This window comes from Haliaeetus leucocephalus, unplaced genomic scaffold (assembly GCF_000737465.1).
Source record: "Haliaeetus leucocephalus isolate CR32 unplaced genomic scaffold, Haliaeetus_leucocephalus-4.0 Scaffold473, whole genome shotgun sequence".
In the NCBI taxonomy this organism is placed as follows: domain Eukaryota; kingdom Metazoa; phylum Chordata; class Aves; order Accipitriformes; family Accipitridae; genus Haliaeetus; species Haliaeetus leucocephalus.
This window is the reverse complement of record NW_010972909.1, coordinates 219,833-233,486: the sequence shown is the minus strand read 5'-3', so window position 1 is coordinate 233,486 and position 13,654 is coordinate 219,833.

Sequence of the window (13,654 nt, the reverse complement as noted above, 5' to 3'; positions counted from 1 at the left end):
TGCAGACAGCTTGACCAGTTCATTTAAAAAGCAAGTGATCAGAGCACGATAGCTTTGTGAGAGAAAGCACGCGTACAGCAAGGGTGAGAAATAGCTTGTACACTTGAGGGCAATCCTACTAAACAAATGCATCAGTAGATTCTAATTTTCAGCTATCTGAGGCACAATCAGTTGCTTTATCTGACTTGTTGGTGTGGAATTGCTGGGAAAGTCTCAGGCTGGGTCTTACACTTTAAGGGACATACATTTTAATTTCTATTCAAGACAGACCTTTAAAGTGCTGTCTGTGACTTTCAGGGAAGTAGGTTAAACAGTACTAGGATCCACGAATCAAGCTGGGCTTCCTTTTCATAGTTGTTACTGATGAGGAAGAACATGCAGGTAATGTGATCGTGGGATTCAGTCAGTTCACCCCTTGCCTATCCCCATCAGCACTGTTGCTCGTTTTCAGTAACATGTGCCCACACACGATATGATTTAGGCCCCAGGTGTAGGGTATTGGCATTCTTCTCCCCTTCCTCTCAGTCAGCATCCTACCCTGTTAATAGCTGCACTTCCACATGACAGGGATGTCACCAGAAACATTCTAAGCTCTTTCAGGGTCATTCTTGAAGGATAAGCTTTCTGTGGGGGAGCAACAAGGGGAAGGAGGGCAGTAGGCACCCTACGAGATTGTGGTGGGCTCTGTGGGATTCCCGTGCAGTTAGGAAGGGGACGCAGGATCCGCCACCTACGCTAGGCTGTGGCTCTGAAGTTCTCCTTCTCTTCCACTGAGCATCCAAAACATCCACGGAGAATAAGCATCTAACTTCCATGCTTTTGAGATACTGTACGAGCTCCTGCCCCACCGTGGGTTTGCTTTAAAAAAAACCAACAACACTAAAGGGGCTTTACTGTGTGTAAGTAGAGTGTAACCAATATGAGTGGAAGACTAGATTCATACCTCAAATAAGTAGTTCCTAAGTACCATGGTCTCTGTGGCCTTGATTGTTTGCATACAACTAACCACACATGTAAAACGTATCTCTTCCCTTCTCTCTCCCAAAATTGTTACACCTTAAAATATGACTTAACTTAAAATGGAGGGGGAGAGGGGGGTGAAGAAAGTAGGTTTAATCCACTGACTTTCTTGAGTTGGGTTAGGAACATGCCCAGGCCATTGGTGTTACTAATTAGCAAGGTACTGACATCTTTGCTCATTGGCGCTCAGATTCATGGGATGAGGGGGAACTTGTTTCTTTAAAGAAACTTAATTTCAAACCTTCTGTTTGACTGGGGGAATGTTTGCAGCCTGCAGCATTCATTTCTGTACCACTTCTTGCAGCTAGTCCCAGTGGGAGGGTGGAGAACTCCGTGATTTGCTCTGTTACTTCACCCTCTCTAGATCTCTTCGCACATCCCCACACCTCAGTGCCACTTAGCAAGTACTACAAGTGCATTTTAGTGAAAGGATTTCCTATTCTGAATCCAACAGACCCCCAGCATCTGGGGAAAGAAAAGCAGTGGCAAATACCTGAGGTTTTCTGCAGAGAACCCTTGGTCACACTTTTGGCAGTAGCCTTGTCGGGGTCCACACACCACATGTGAAAGAGTAAGCTGGATGCTGTTGAAGAAGAATACCTTCTAGTCCAGAGAAAGCTTTTCCTCAGAGGGCGTTTCTGGGCAGGATGGGAGGAGGATGCTTTGGGGAAACGTGGTTGGAGAAACTCTTCCCAGAGTCCACATCTGTCTGCAGCTGGTGTTCCTGCCTTGAACAAAATGTGGACAGATGTACATGCTTCTCCTAATTTACAGCCAGTTTTGTGTTACAAAGCCTTTCATGTTACTACCCAAATAGAACACACACTGAGACTACAATAAAAAAAAGCATTTCCTTCTCTTACTCCAGAACCAGGTAATGAGTCTGAAGAGTTTTGACCCAGTACTGCTGAGAACCCAAATGATTTGTTAGTCAGATTCCTGGAGAGGGAAACAGAGCCAAGCCCTTCTTTAAAGCACATGACATTTCAGAAGGCTCTGAAGACAAAAGAAATGAGAAAACAAGTTCCACATCTTGTTCCTCCTCCATATTCAACCATCAGACACTGACCAGTTCCTGTGTCAAAACAGTGGTCACATTTGTAAGAGAAAATAAAACATTCTGCTGGCTATACCCACACATTTCCTCTCTATTAATGCTCAATGGAAGTAGAGAGATGAGACCAAACCCTTGCAGATTAGAAACTTTAGAAAAATCCCACCTGAGAGTCACTTGCTCTGCTCCAGAAGAAAAAAAAAAAACAAAAACCAAACCAATACTGCCACTCTGCTCTTTTTCGGTCTCTTTGAAAATCTCAACTTAAAGTCTGATCTTATGTGCATAGCTTTGAGTTCACAGCATGTTCCTACTCCAAGGCTTTTGGGGTGCCTTACTTCCATTTGATATTCTGTCCCTTTCTGCATTTCTGATGTCTGGCTGCACAAAGTCTATCAAAAGGAGTGCAATTTGATGCTCCTGCTATGCTTTCCTTGTAAAGTCATGGATTAAACACTGCTGTCCTTGTTTGTTACAAGCCCTTTTCTCTAGTTCACAAGGTTAAAGAAATTCCATCACATCGCTCATGCTGTTAATTAGTCCGGTGTGGAGCAAGTGTTTGTAACTACAAGTATTTTTCCAAGTGCATTCTAGAAAAACTCTGTTGCAAATTCCCTTGGAAGTACAAAGCAAAGTGGCTTTTGTGGGACCACGTGATTCCATGCAGCCTAATGCCAGACCTTCATATGACCAGATCACTTGACCACAAAAATCCAGTCTGTGTCAAGCATCAGTCACATTTCTATCCCAGCACACATGATGCGGAGCTTATGCTAGGTGTAAAAGGACCAACAACCCCTGCTCCACCTTGCTATCGTCCAGTTGGTTTGTAATTACTTTTAAAACAAATGTGACCAGTGGAATGAGCTTATGTTAGTTCGGCACTTTGCATCCCGTGGCTGTGGCAGTTTTCATCTGGCCCTACAAACCTCACAGCTGGATATGCTGCCCCGTTGAACCACAGAGGGCTGAAAACTGATAAACCAAGCCCGATAAACCCTGCTATGATTATTTTAGGAAGTTTTTAGAACAGCTGTCTGGTTTTCCCCCATTCCACCTCATTCTCCTCATGCCTGTGCTTTTTTACCAGGGAATATATTCACATCTCAGTTGCTTGAGCCTATTTAATTTAAAACAAGCTGTGAACTGACTACAACAAAAGCATATGTTCCTTTATAGCACTGACTACAGACCCAAAAAAGAAGAACAGGAGAGACCAGTATTGCCTTTGCTGGATACCCTGGAGGGTTCTGAGATCAGCAGAGAGGTAAGGAGGAGAGCAGGATGTGGCAATGCCTTAAACTGCCATACAGTGGCAACTCTAGGGGCTGAGTATCCCAACAGAAAATTTCCTGGTGTATGTGTGTGTACAAACATAGGAAAAATGCAATAAGAATTTAAAGAACAAATTCATGCAAAACAAGAAGGGTGGGCAATAAGAAATGGCCATTACCTTGGAAAGGACCTTATAACCTTCTCACATACAATTATTTTTGCTCAAATGGGAGGCTGCCCCATGCCTGTCTCTATAACTTTGTTAGTAACTGAGAAAGTCCCGACTCCGTGCGACTGTGCAGGCACAGTGAACTTCCTCTTCTGGTGGATGGATTCCTCCCGGCCGATTTGCTTGCAGTGCTGGGCTTGAGGCGAGACAGATACAAGGATGAGAAAACGGCTGTGGAGGGTTATGATGTTTTCATGGGGAGGGACCAAAATACCGCCAAGAGAAAAGCCAGCCTTATTTTATTAACTTTGTCTTCAGAGCACCTCTATCCAAGAACTGGGTGCATTTCCCAAACCACAGTCTGAAGGCACACAAAACAAACCAGGGATTTGGTTCTCTGGAAGAAAAAAATGGAAGTTCAATTAAAACAAAGCCATCTCTTTTGGAAGTGTAGGAAGTGCACCATTGTTTCACTTTCTTTTTAAGCATAGATGGTGGGAAATTCCAGCCAAATGGACCATCCACCAGCCTCTTTGGCAACCCTTCTCCCAGGGGCTTATCCATAACAGAGGGTAGGCATATTGTTGCAGAGCTAAAGAACCTGCTTCTGAGAGCAACCTTTGAGGCATGTTTCCCAAAGAGAAATCTATTGACTGGAGACTCCCATTTATGCCTAAGAAGTGCTCAAGAGCCCTTTCTTACAACCACAAGCCTCAAACTGATGACATGCTGGAGAATCAATCAGTTCTTATGTCCTGACTTGTTCCTGCACCCATGCAGGAAGCCCCTGCTGCTTTTTTTGGCTTGGTGTTTGCACAGATCTCTTTTCCTCCCAGGACATTGTCCCTGTTACCACCTTTCCATGGCCAGCACTGCCTTTGTGCCCATCCAGTCTGTGACCACACTGACCAAAGCTCTCTGGGTAGCCTGGCACAGGAGATGGACGATGCTGGAGCTTTGAAAGGAGCTGGGCAAAAGGTAATCTGGAGCCTCAGCTGGACTGTCTTCTCTGCACCTTGATTAGCCTGCAAAGGAAGCGGCAGGCAGAGATCAAGGGGAAGCTGTGATTTGTCTATGTGCTTGGCAAGGACTGATTCCCTTTTTTGCAGCTTGGGTGCACCCACACAAGAGAGAGGCTTGCACCCACACCTGACTGAGTGGTCCTTCAAGGAAGCAAGGGCAGAGGCCCTTGCATGACTTCCAAGGGCATGTTGCAGAGGGCTCCTGAGCTGCACTGAGCCAAGAGCCCCAGCTGGGTGGCAGACATGGAGTGAACTGGACTGCTTTTGCTCTTCCAAGGAAAAGCAACCCCTGAAAAGGTCTTTGCCATGGGCCTTGGCCAATAGCCAGAGTTGGGAAGGCATTTTGTTGCAGGGCACAAGGTCCCTCTTCCCATCTTCTCCCTGACGCCCAGCAGGACTCCTCAGCATTGGCCTCGCTCACCTCTTCACCAAGCATCTTTCCAAGTGGTGATATCACTGCATCTCCCTGGGGAGTCCTCAAGGATGACTGGACTCGATCCTTTTCAAAAAGGGCTGTGTTCAGTCTCCCAGAGAAGCAAATACCTGCAGTTGCGTGCCCCAACTCTGATGCTTCTTCTCCAGGAGGACTCAGAGCCACCTCTGTCTCCTCCAAAGAGAGAGGAAACCTTGCCCTGAGGTATCTTGGGGTGTTCTCACTTATGGTTGCAGGAGGTCAGTCTGTCCTCCTGGAAGAGGAAGACCTTCACTGGGAAGAAGTATGATGTCACCTCCTGAACTGAGAACAACGTTGAACACTGTCACTCCAGCCTGGTAAAAGCCATTTGTGAAAGGCTTCATCTTGTGCTCTTCCTAGCTGTCCTTATGTGGCACAGGACAGAAAAGAGCCCGAGAAGGCTGTCTGCAAAGTGAATGTGCCACTTCAGGCTTGGACCATCTCACTTGGCACGGAGAGCAGAAACTTTGCATGCAAGTAGGTTCTGTCAGCCAAAGCGCCCAGGCACTGCAAACATGTGGAGCTGGCAGAAGCATCTTCTGGCACTGTCTGATGCAGCTGCCTTGTGCTACCTTGATATGAGCCTCCAGCACAGCTACAATAAGGAAGGACTTCTAAAAGGGTAGAGGATCGGGATCTGGTTTTCTAGGAATTAGGCTCTCTCCACTGACGGGAGCTCCTTGCAATTGTCTCACAAGCGTCCTCAGGTTTTCACTTCTCTGGGTCTCATTTGTGTCTCCGAGCTCTCCGCTTCATGCCTGAGCCTGGAGGACTGTGTGTTCACTGGACTATGTAACGATCTGTTCAATCATGAATTTAGATAGAATCTTTTTATAGCCTTGGACAAGCCCTTGAACTTCTGGATCATTTTTGCTGGTTACTTAAGAGGAATAATAGAAATTCCCAAAGGACATGATTAATATTACACTGTGCCTAGGCTGCAAGAATGCTGTCCCAGGTTACCTCTAGATACTGTAAAATGGCATCAGAGATCTACACCTGCCCTTGCCTTTACCTACACCTTCCTTCCCCTCATGCCTAAAGATTTAAAAAACTGAGCACAATATTCACCTTCATAGTATATAAAAATGTTGATTCTACAACATCAGCAAGTTAACTGTAGTTTTGCTTTTTAAGCCAGGTGTGCAAAACAAAACAGCCACTATGCACTTTAATATATTACCACACTAATGGCACAGAAATAAAAGCACGAAACCTATTATGTTATGCTCTAAGATATAGATTAAATTCAGTCATTCATCAGACAAATACTGTAGACCTTCCTTTGTATCATAGCCAGGAATTGCAGCATAGAGCTTTTATCAACAACAAACTGTTAAACCTTCTTGCAAGCCTAACTGAATCATCCAAAGCATCCCTGAAAATGACTGAACAGTCATATCAAATAGTCTCAAACAATCACAGATATTTGGCAACTTGTAAAACTAGGTTACTTCCTACCTATGTTGGGGATATTTTTTTAAGATTCTTTTTGAATTCAGCATTTCCTAAGGGCATCTTAAATTACAACTCAACAATGACTGCAAAGCTTAACTTTCATGTTTGCACAATGTATCTGGTTTTCAGTGAAATAAATACACATTCTACCATTATTTCTTAAAATAACATTGCTGGAGTGTATTGTACAGATAAACATTCTTGGATTCTCTGTACATAAAAGTATCCCACTGACTTTCATTGCAGCGAAGGTTTTTTTTAATTTAGTCAAGGTCTTGGGGCACAGTGATAAAGCAATGAACACATCTTGCTAGACATGAGTTAAGCACCTCAGTCTGAACTTGTTTTGAAGTCTGCCTTGCCTTAAGACCAGCTATACATGAGCTAAACAACCAGATGCAATAATAATCACTCCCCTTCTTGTGTGCTCTGGGAATGGGTGTCCCTGAGATTTGTTGGCCCATTGCACCACCTGAAGCAAAGCAAAGCTCTTCTCATATTTTCAGTGCCACCTCTTCTCCCGCTCCCACAGCTGTCCTGATTCTGTGCAAGCAGCCTTATATGCTCTTCATCTCTCAGAAAAGCCACCAAGGTGGCTGAGCAGTGCTAAGGTTTTCCTCATCATTAAGGTTTTGCTCAGCAAAACGGAGTCTGATCTCATTGTCAGAAAGCTTCACGGAGTTAGCATCACAGATTTCAGACACAAGCAATCAAGTTAATACTCACAAGAGGAGCAGTGTCACCAGAGGAAAAGAGGTAATATTCTGTGCTGAGGTGTGGGGCATAAGCACAGCACAGATGAGATGGGAAGATACAAAAAGCCCAGCCTAGACATCCAGAGGCAGAGAGGGCACAGCTCTGGCACAGGCACACAGGAAGAAAGAGGACTAAGCACTTGGCTGAGATGCTGTGTCAGGCAGAAAGCACAATAAAGACCACTGGTCTCACATACACAGTTAGCAGATACAGAACGATGTGTTTCAAGTAAAGATGCTGTGAAATGGAAAAGTCAACCACTTGATGGCTGAAAGTCAAACATACCTTTTGCTTTCATCATTTAGAGGAACAGCGTGCCATTTGAACCCAGGGAAATAGTGGACGCTGCCTCGCAGAGGCAAGATGCCTGTAAGCTTATTAGGAGTATTTTGCATGCTGAAAACCTCACGCATGGGAAGGAACAAGAGACTGCCTTGCTGGGGACACCCCGGCCCTCAGTTCTTGACCCCATGCCAGCCCCTTCTGTGCCTCTCTGTAACCTGCCCATTTGCTCTGCTTGGGACCTGCGGCAGAATCTGCAGGGTCTTCCCTGGACATCTTCCATGTGCCGAAGAAATGCCTAATTGGTGGCTTTAGGGTGGCGGGTAGGACACGAACCATGGCCGCGAGGCAGCTGATCAAAAGTCACAACAGAGAATCACGGTCCACTGGAGACTTACGACAACCAAATAGCACCAAGGGAAGGCAAAGAAGGATCTGACTGGATGATCAGAGACCTCCAATATAAGTACAAGCTGTGGCAGCCCGGGTTTGGGGAAGGTCCCCCAAAGACCCCAGAGGCTACCCACTGGGGGACCTGCACACCGATGGTAGAGGTGTGCCTTGCAGAGTGCCCGAGGCAGAGGAGCTACCCATGGTCCAAATCCGTGGGAGGGTCATCCGATCTCTCTACAGAAATGAATCTTGTAGTTGCTGAGCTGCAGCAGCCCTGCAGCAGTGCCAGTGTCTCAGGCTGCTGGCTCCTGGGCTGGGCTACAGGGAAGACATCAGCAACTCCAGGCACACCTGGGGTTAGAGAGGCGATGTGTGGTGTGGAAGCAAGACAGCTATCGCAAGAACTGTTTGCTCCAGTTCATTAAAAGGGCCTTCCCCATCCCAGCTCTCCACGTCTCAGCAGATGGCCCTGCTGCGGTGGCTGTGTTGGGCAGCCCGGATTCTGCCTTTCTGCGCTGCCCCTCTGCTGTTTCTTCCTCTCACCAGGGTCTTCCAAAAGAGCAATTAGTTCTCCAAGTTGCTCAATCTTCTCACCTTCACCATGAGATGAGAGACCACAGGAGGGGTGTTCTTCCGAACCACCACGCAGCCGCTCTTGCCCAGCTCATCACCAGACCGCGCGTGGCTGAGTGTGCCGCAGGAACCGGGGCCCAAGGAAACCCAGGGGTGCTGAGGTTGTCGTGTTTCTCAGTCCCCGACAGCTCACAAATGAAGACACAAGTTTGATCGGAGACTGATTTTCTTGTAGCAAGCTCAGCATGTTGCTGCTGTTCTCTGAGGGACTTCGGAAAGTGAGAACACAAAAGGCCCTTTATATACAGAGCTGGCTCCTCCGCTCTCAGATGCTGCACTGCTTTCAGATGCATTTATTTGGAGCAATGGTGCAATCCAGTGGCCAGTCTGGATAGTAACACAGTAATACTGTACAAGCTCTCACCTGCTACAAAACCAGAAAGCACCTGAAGGGAGCTGCGATACCACTGAGCCTGCAGAGAAGCAGTGATGTCTACCGATGAGCGATCTTAAGAGATGCACAGAAGATCCATGTTTCCTGGTAAGAGAGGCTCAGGACTGAGCTGTTGGAATCAATAAATGGGGCGGCTCTTCTCTGGGGGCAGTAGGGTCCATCCTCACAAAACTGTACAACTCTCACTAACATTTTTCTGAGTATTATTTCCCTGTGGTGCTAAGCGGAGGTGCTGTGCATGCTGGCACCAACCTGTCCTGGTTTCGGCTGGAATAAAGTTAATTTTCATCCTAGTAGCTGGTATAGTGCTGTGTTTTGGATTTAGGATGAGAAGAATGTTGATAACACACTGATGTTTTCAGTTGCTGCTAAGCAGTGTTTATACTAAACCAAGGACTTTTCAGCTTTTCATATTGCCCTGCCAGAGGAGGCTGGGGGGGCACAAGAAACTGGGAGGGGACACAGCCAGGACACCTGACCCAAATGGCCAAAAGGGTATTCCAGACCATGTCACGTCACGCCCAGTATATAAACTGGGGGCAGTTGGCCTGGGGGCACCACAGCTCAGGGATTGGCTGGGCATCCATCAGCCGGTGGTGAGCAACTGGATTGTGCATCACTTGTTTTGTATATTCTATTATTATTTTCCCATCCTTTTCTGTCCTATTAAACTATCTTTATCTCAGTCCATGAGTTCCCCCCCACCTCCCGAATTGTCTCCCCCATCCCACCAAGGTGGGGGAGTGAATGGGAGACTGTGTGGTACTTAATTGCTGGCTGGGGTTAAACCACGACACAAGCCCAGCACCTCACTACTCTGGAGTGGAACGCACGTCCCAGAAGAGGACCTGCGCCCCAGACCAGGGCGCCCACTACTTCCACAACAGCCCTCCAGCAAGGAAGGAGCCCACCGTCTAGAAGGCATTAGCACTGCCATTGTCACTAATAAACTAACATTTAAAACATGTTGATTTTCTGACGGCCAGCATCTGGAGGCAGGAATGTGGATTTATTTGATCTGCTGCTATAGACGAGGCATTTTGGCTGGAGACCACACGGAGAGAGGTGAAGAAGTGGACCTGCAGGATCCTTTCATCCCAACAGGAAATGGTGTAGGCTTGATATCACTGCTCATCCAAGGAATCACAGAGGTGAGGCCATAGAACTCCTGCAGAAATAGACCGCTATCCAGCAGTCAGGGGGCTTCTACCCCTCCAAGAATTGCCTTTGGACTCCTGCACTGGGAAAATGTCCACTTGTGGCAGTGACTTGAGCAAACCTTGCACTGTGTTGCCCTCCCAAAGAGCCTCTGCTGGAAGGGGAAGCATTTATGCTGAGTGGGCTCCTTACTCTGTGTAGTTTTTACATATGCTTTATTCTGGAGAAGAAAGCGGAGGAGGTGTTGGCTGAAGGAAGCTGTTCACCACTTTTGACCGTATGAGATGAGAAATTGTCTTCTGCAAGCCAGGCTGCAACAGGAGTACCTCCCAGGAGACACTCAGCTCTGGGTGCTTCTCCTTGCCATCTTCACCTCCACCATCAACAGTTTTCTTGGCCATGCAAAAAGAAGCCCAAGAAACAGATCCTGAACCCCAACAAGATTATTGTGGTGTCTGTCTTTGTAGCTTGTAGGGTCAACAAGATTAGTCAGAAAGGCAACAGCAGCTAGATTAATGAGGGAAAAGAGAAAGTCCAGTGGAAGGAGCAAACGGCATAGCCATTTTGAGTCAGTCCTATTGACAGTTACGTCTCCTTTCTCAAACATGCAGCCTGGCCACTGGCACACCGCTGAGGGACCCTCTTCTTACAGGAAGCCAGTGGTCAGATTTTGTCACAGTGTCCCAAGGAGCTAGCTGGCAGGGTTACTGTGCAAAAGAAGAAATAAGAACAGTACAATCATCTGTATTAGAAAAGACAGAGAGATAATCCCAGTGTGCGCCAAGAGCAGAAAAGCAGGACTTCAGGTTTGATTTAAAGCATCCTCTGGGAATAAAACAAACAAGTAAAAAAAACCACCCACCACACACATAAATCCCTGAACTCTACTTAACTAGTAAGAGGAAAAATATATGACAGTTTCAGAAGTAGGGGAAAAAAAAATAACCATATCTTTGTATGCATGAGACTGTTTAGCAGTGAGTTGGTGCTATATTTGAATATTCCTACAACCTGAACCAAGACTGATACATCCACTGTGAGCTTTTAAAATGAAGCATTTGAACTGCACCATTACCACCCAAGAACCCCTGCCCACACACAACACTTAAGGAACAACTTTTGGAAGATCAAAAGGTAGAATATCGAATTGGTTCTTCAGCATGAGCAAATCATTAAGCAATTCTTCCTGACAGAAAGTTGGACTCTCTTGAATCTGCACACTAACCACGTATGTGGTCCTTCCAGACTGCACATGCAAACAGAGGCATCAGTGTGCAGGGGTTTTTTTTCCCTGCTAAGTGTGGCATCAGTTTTACTCCGTTTCTTCATCATTTGCTAATTCCAGACTGACAGGGCCAGATCCTGAGCTGCGCTGGGCGCTTGCAGTCTCTGATGGTAGAAGGCTCCCCGATGCTCCATGGACGAGCTTAGTGGAAGTATCTGGGTGGATTCATATGCTGTGGATGCATCTATAGTACCTTCCAGGGCTTGACCCATGCAAGACCAATTTCAAAATATTAGAGCTGTTTGTCAGTAATCAGCAATTACTTGTTTATAGAAAGTCGAAGAAAAAGAGGAGGCAAGGGGACTAGCGCTGCCACTGATATGCTTTGCTGTGTCTGGATCCGACAGAGTTAAACTTCAAGTGCCACCTTGGGTCTTGGCACCCAAATGCCATTTTGTGCACAAACAGAGTCCTTGGTGTTTGGCCCAAGGAGAGGAGAAGTGAATCTGGAGAATAACTAACATCCCAAGCTTGTTTTTCTCAGCAATGTTCATCATATCCCGGAGAGTGCAGCTGATCGCCTTCCCCCTCGCTGTGCACAGCAGCAGCTGGGGACTTGCAGGAATGTTTGTACAACAAAGCCCTTTCTTCCTCCTCTCAGTCAACACACCCTGGAAATCTGGAGTTTTCTTCAGAAAGCTTTTATCCACTTAAGTACTGCTTGGTTTGCTAGTGGTATAATGTACTCGACTGCCACCACTCCTCCCTCCCGGAGTGGATGACACAAAAAGCAGTTAAAAATAATTTTAAAAGCCAATTTTGCCAAAGATTGGGAACATTTGTATGACAACTCAGGATTTAAATTGAACCAGTGAAACTGAAAATGTTTTCCACCCTTACCCTGGCAAATTCCTCCCCTCACAAGCCTTACAAAATTCTCCACTCAGAGCTGTGTACTATTTTTTCTTCAGAATAATTTCTGTTCACCCTCCTCCCCCAGGGAGGCTTGAACAAGGTTTAAGAATAGCGACATTACAAAGCTGCTGGCGCAGATGTGGGGTGAGATCTTAGCTGCATTTGAAGTCAGTTAAGTTTTGCCTTTAAATGGTTTGCAACTTTTGTCTGCTCTAGCACCCCCGTGCCATTCTGCTTCCAATTTTAGGTGCAGCATTTCCATTTCTACTCCTACTACCCTATTTTACCATGTAAAGAGATTGCCTGTGGATACCGCAAGAGGTTACCAACTTCTCCAGCTTCCTGTAGCGTGTTACCGTCCCAGACAATTGCATACCCAAGAGGTTTAAGAATGAAGTGGCTCAATTCAAAGCAAACGGAGTATTTATGAACGACAAGACATTGCTGTAGAGAACTGGGAACCACAAGGACCTTACCTGTATTTTAACAGAAGCCAGAGGGTATGATCCAAACGCTTATAAACTAGCAAGCTTTACATCTGTATCTGGGAAAAACTGAGCGATTGTGAAGAACAGAATATTATAATCTCAATTTTCCACAGAACTGCTGCAAGTGGGAAAATAATTTTTCCTCTTTGGAAATCAAACCTGATGCCTTCCAGTTTTTTTATTAGAAGAGATGGATGAAGCATGAAGCAGAGATATTTGCTCCTGGGGGTTACCGAGTATATTCAGGACAGAACATGAGGAATTTCAGAGGGACCTAAACTACTTAGAGTAATGGGCAGTAAGAAGCTTGATGCTGGTAAGAACAAAATAACGTGAACTGAAGGAAAAAAAACCATGATGTGCTCAAAGCTCACAGAGTATTAAAGAGGTAACATCAGCTAAAGAAACAGAGCCTAGCATCATTGTAAACGTGTCAGTGAGGATTGCTGTTGAGGAGGAAAGCCAAACAGGGCATGCAGATATATAGGGAATGGATCATAAATGTGAATTAATTAGCACGTATAGACCTAAATCAGAGATGCAGCTACATTGAAAGAATGATGGCAACAAAGTTAAATACACAAAAGTTAGGGTTGCATTGCTAATTTACATTCAATCATTCTCCAATACACTGCCTCCTCTCCCCTTGTGCATGCTTTATCATGAAACCTTCAAGCAACGGACAATCCACTCGACAATTTAAAAGGTAAGAAAGACAGATAAGAATATTATGCCCATGTTCTGAAGAGGTACAGAGCTATTAAGTGACTTAAATCTATGCAAAAAGCCCACAGAGGACATGGAATTAAGCCACCCCAGTCTGAGTTCCAGTCAAGCAGTCTGATCCCAAGACTAATCTTCATTGTAAAGAGAACAACAGTGCTCTAAGAATTCCCTTCAAATCCATTTCCAAACCCTGAGTTCAGCTGGCTAGGATTTATAAAGGGAATGCATTCTG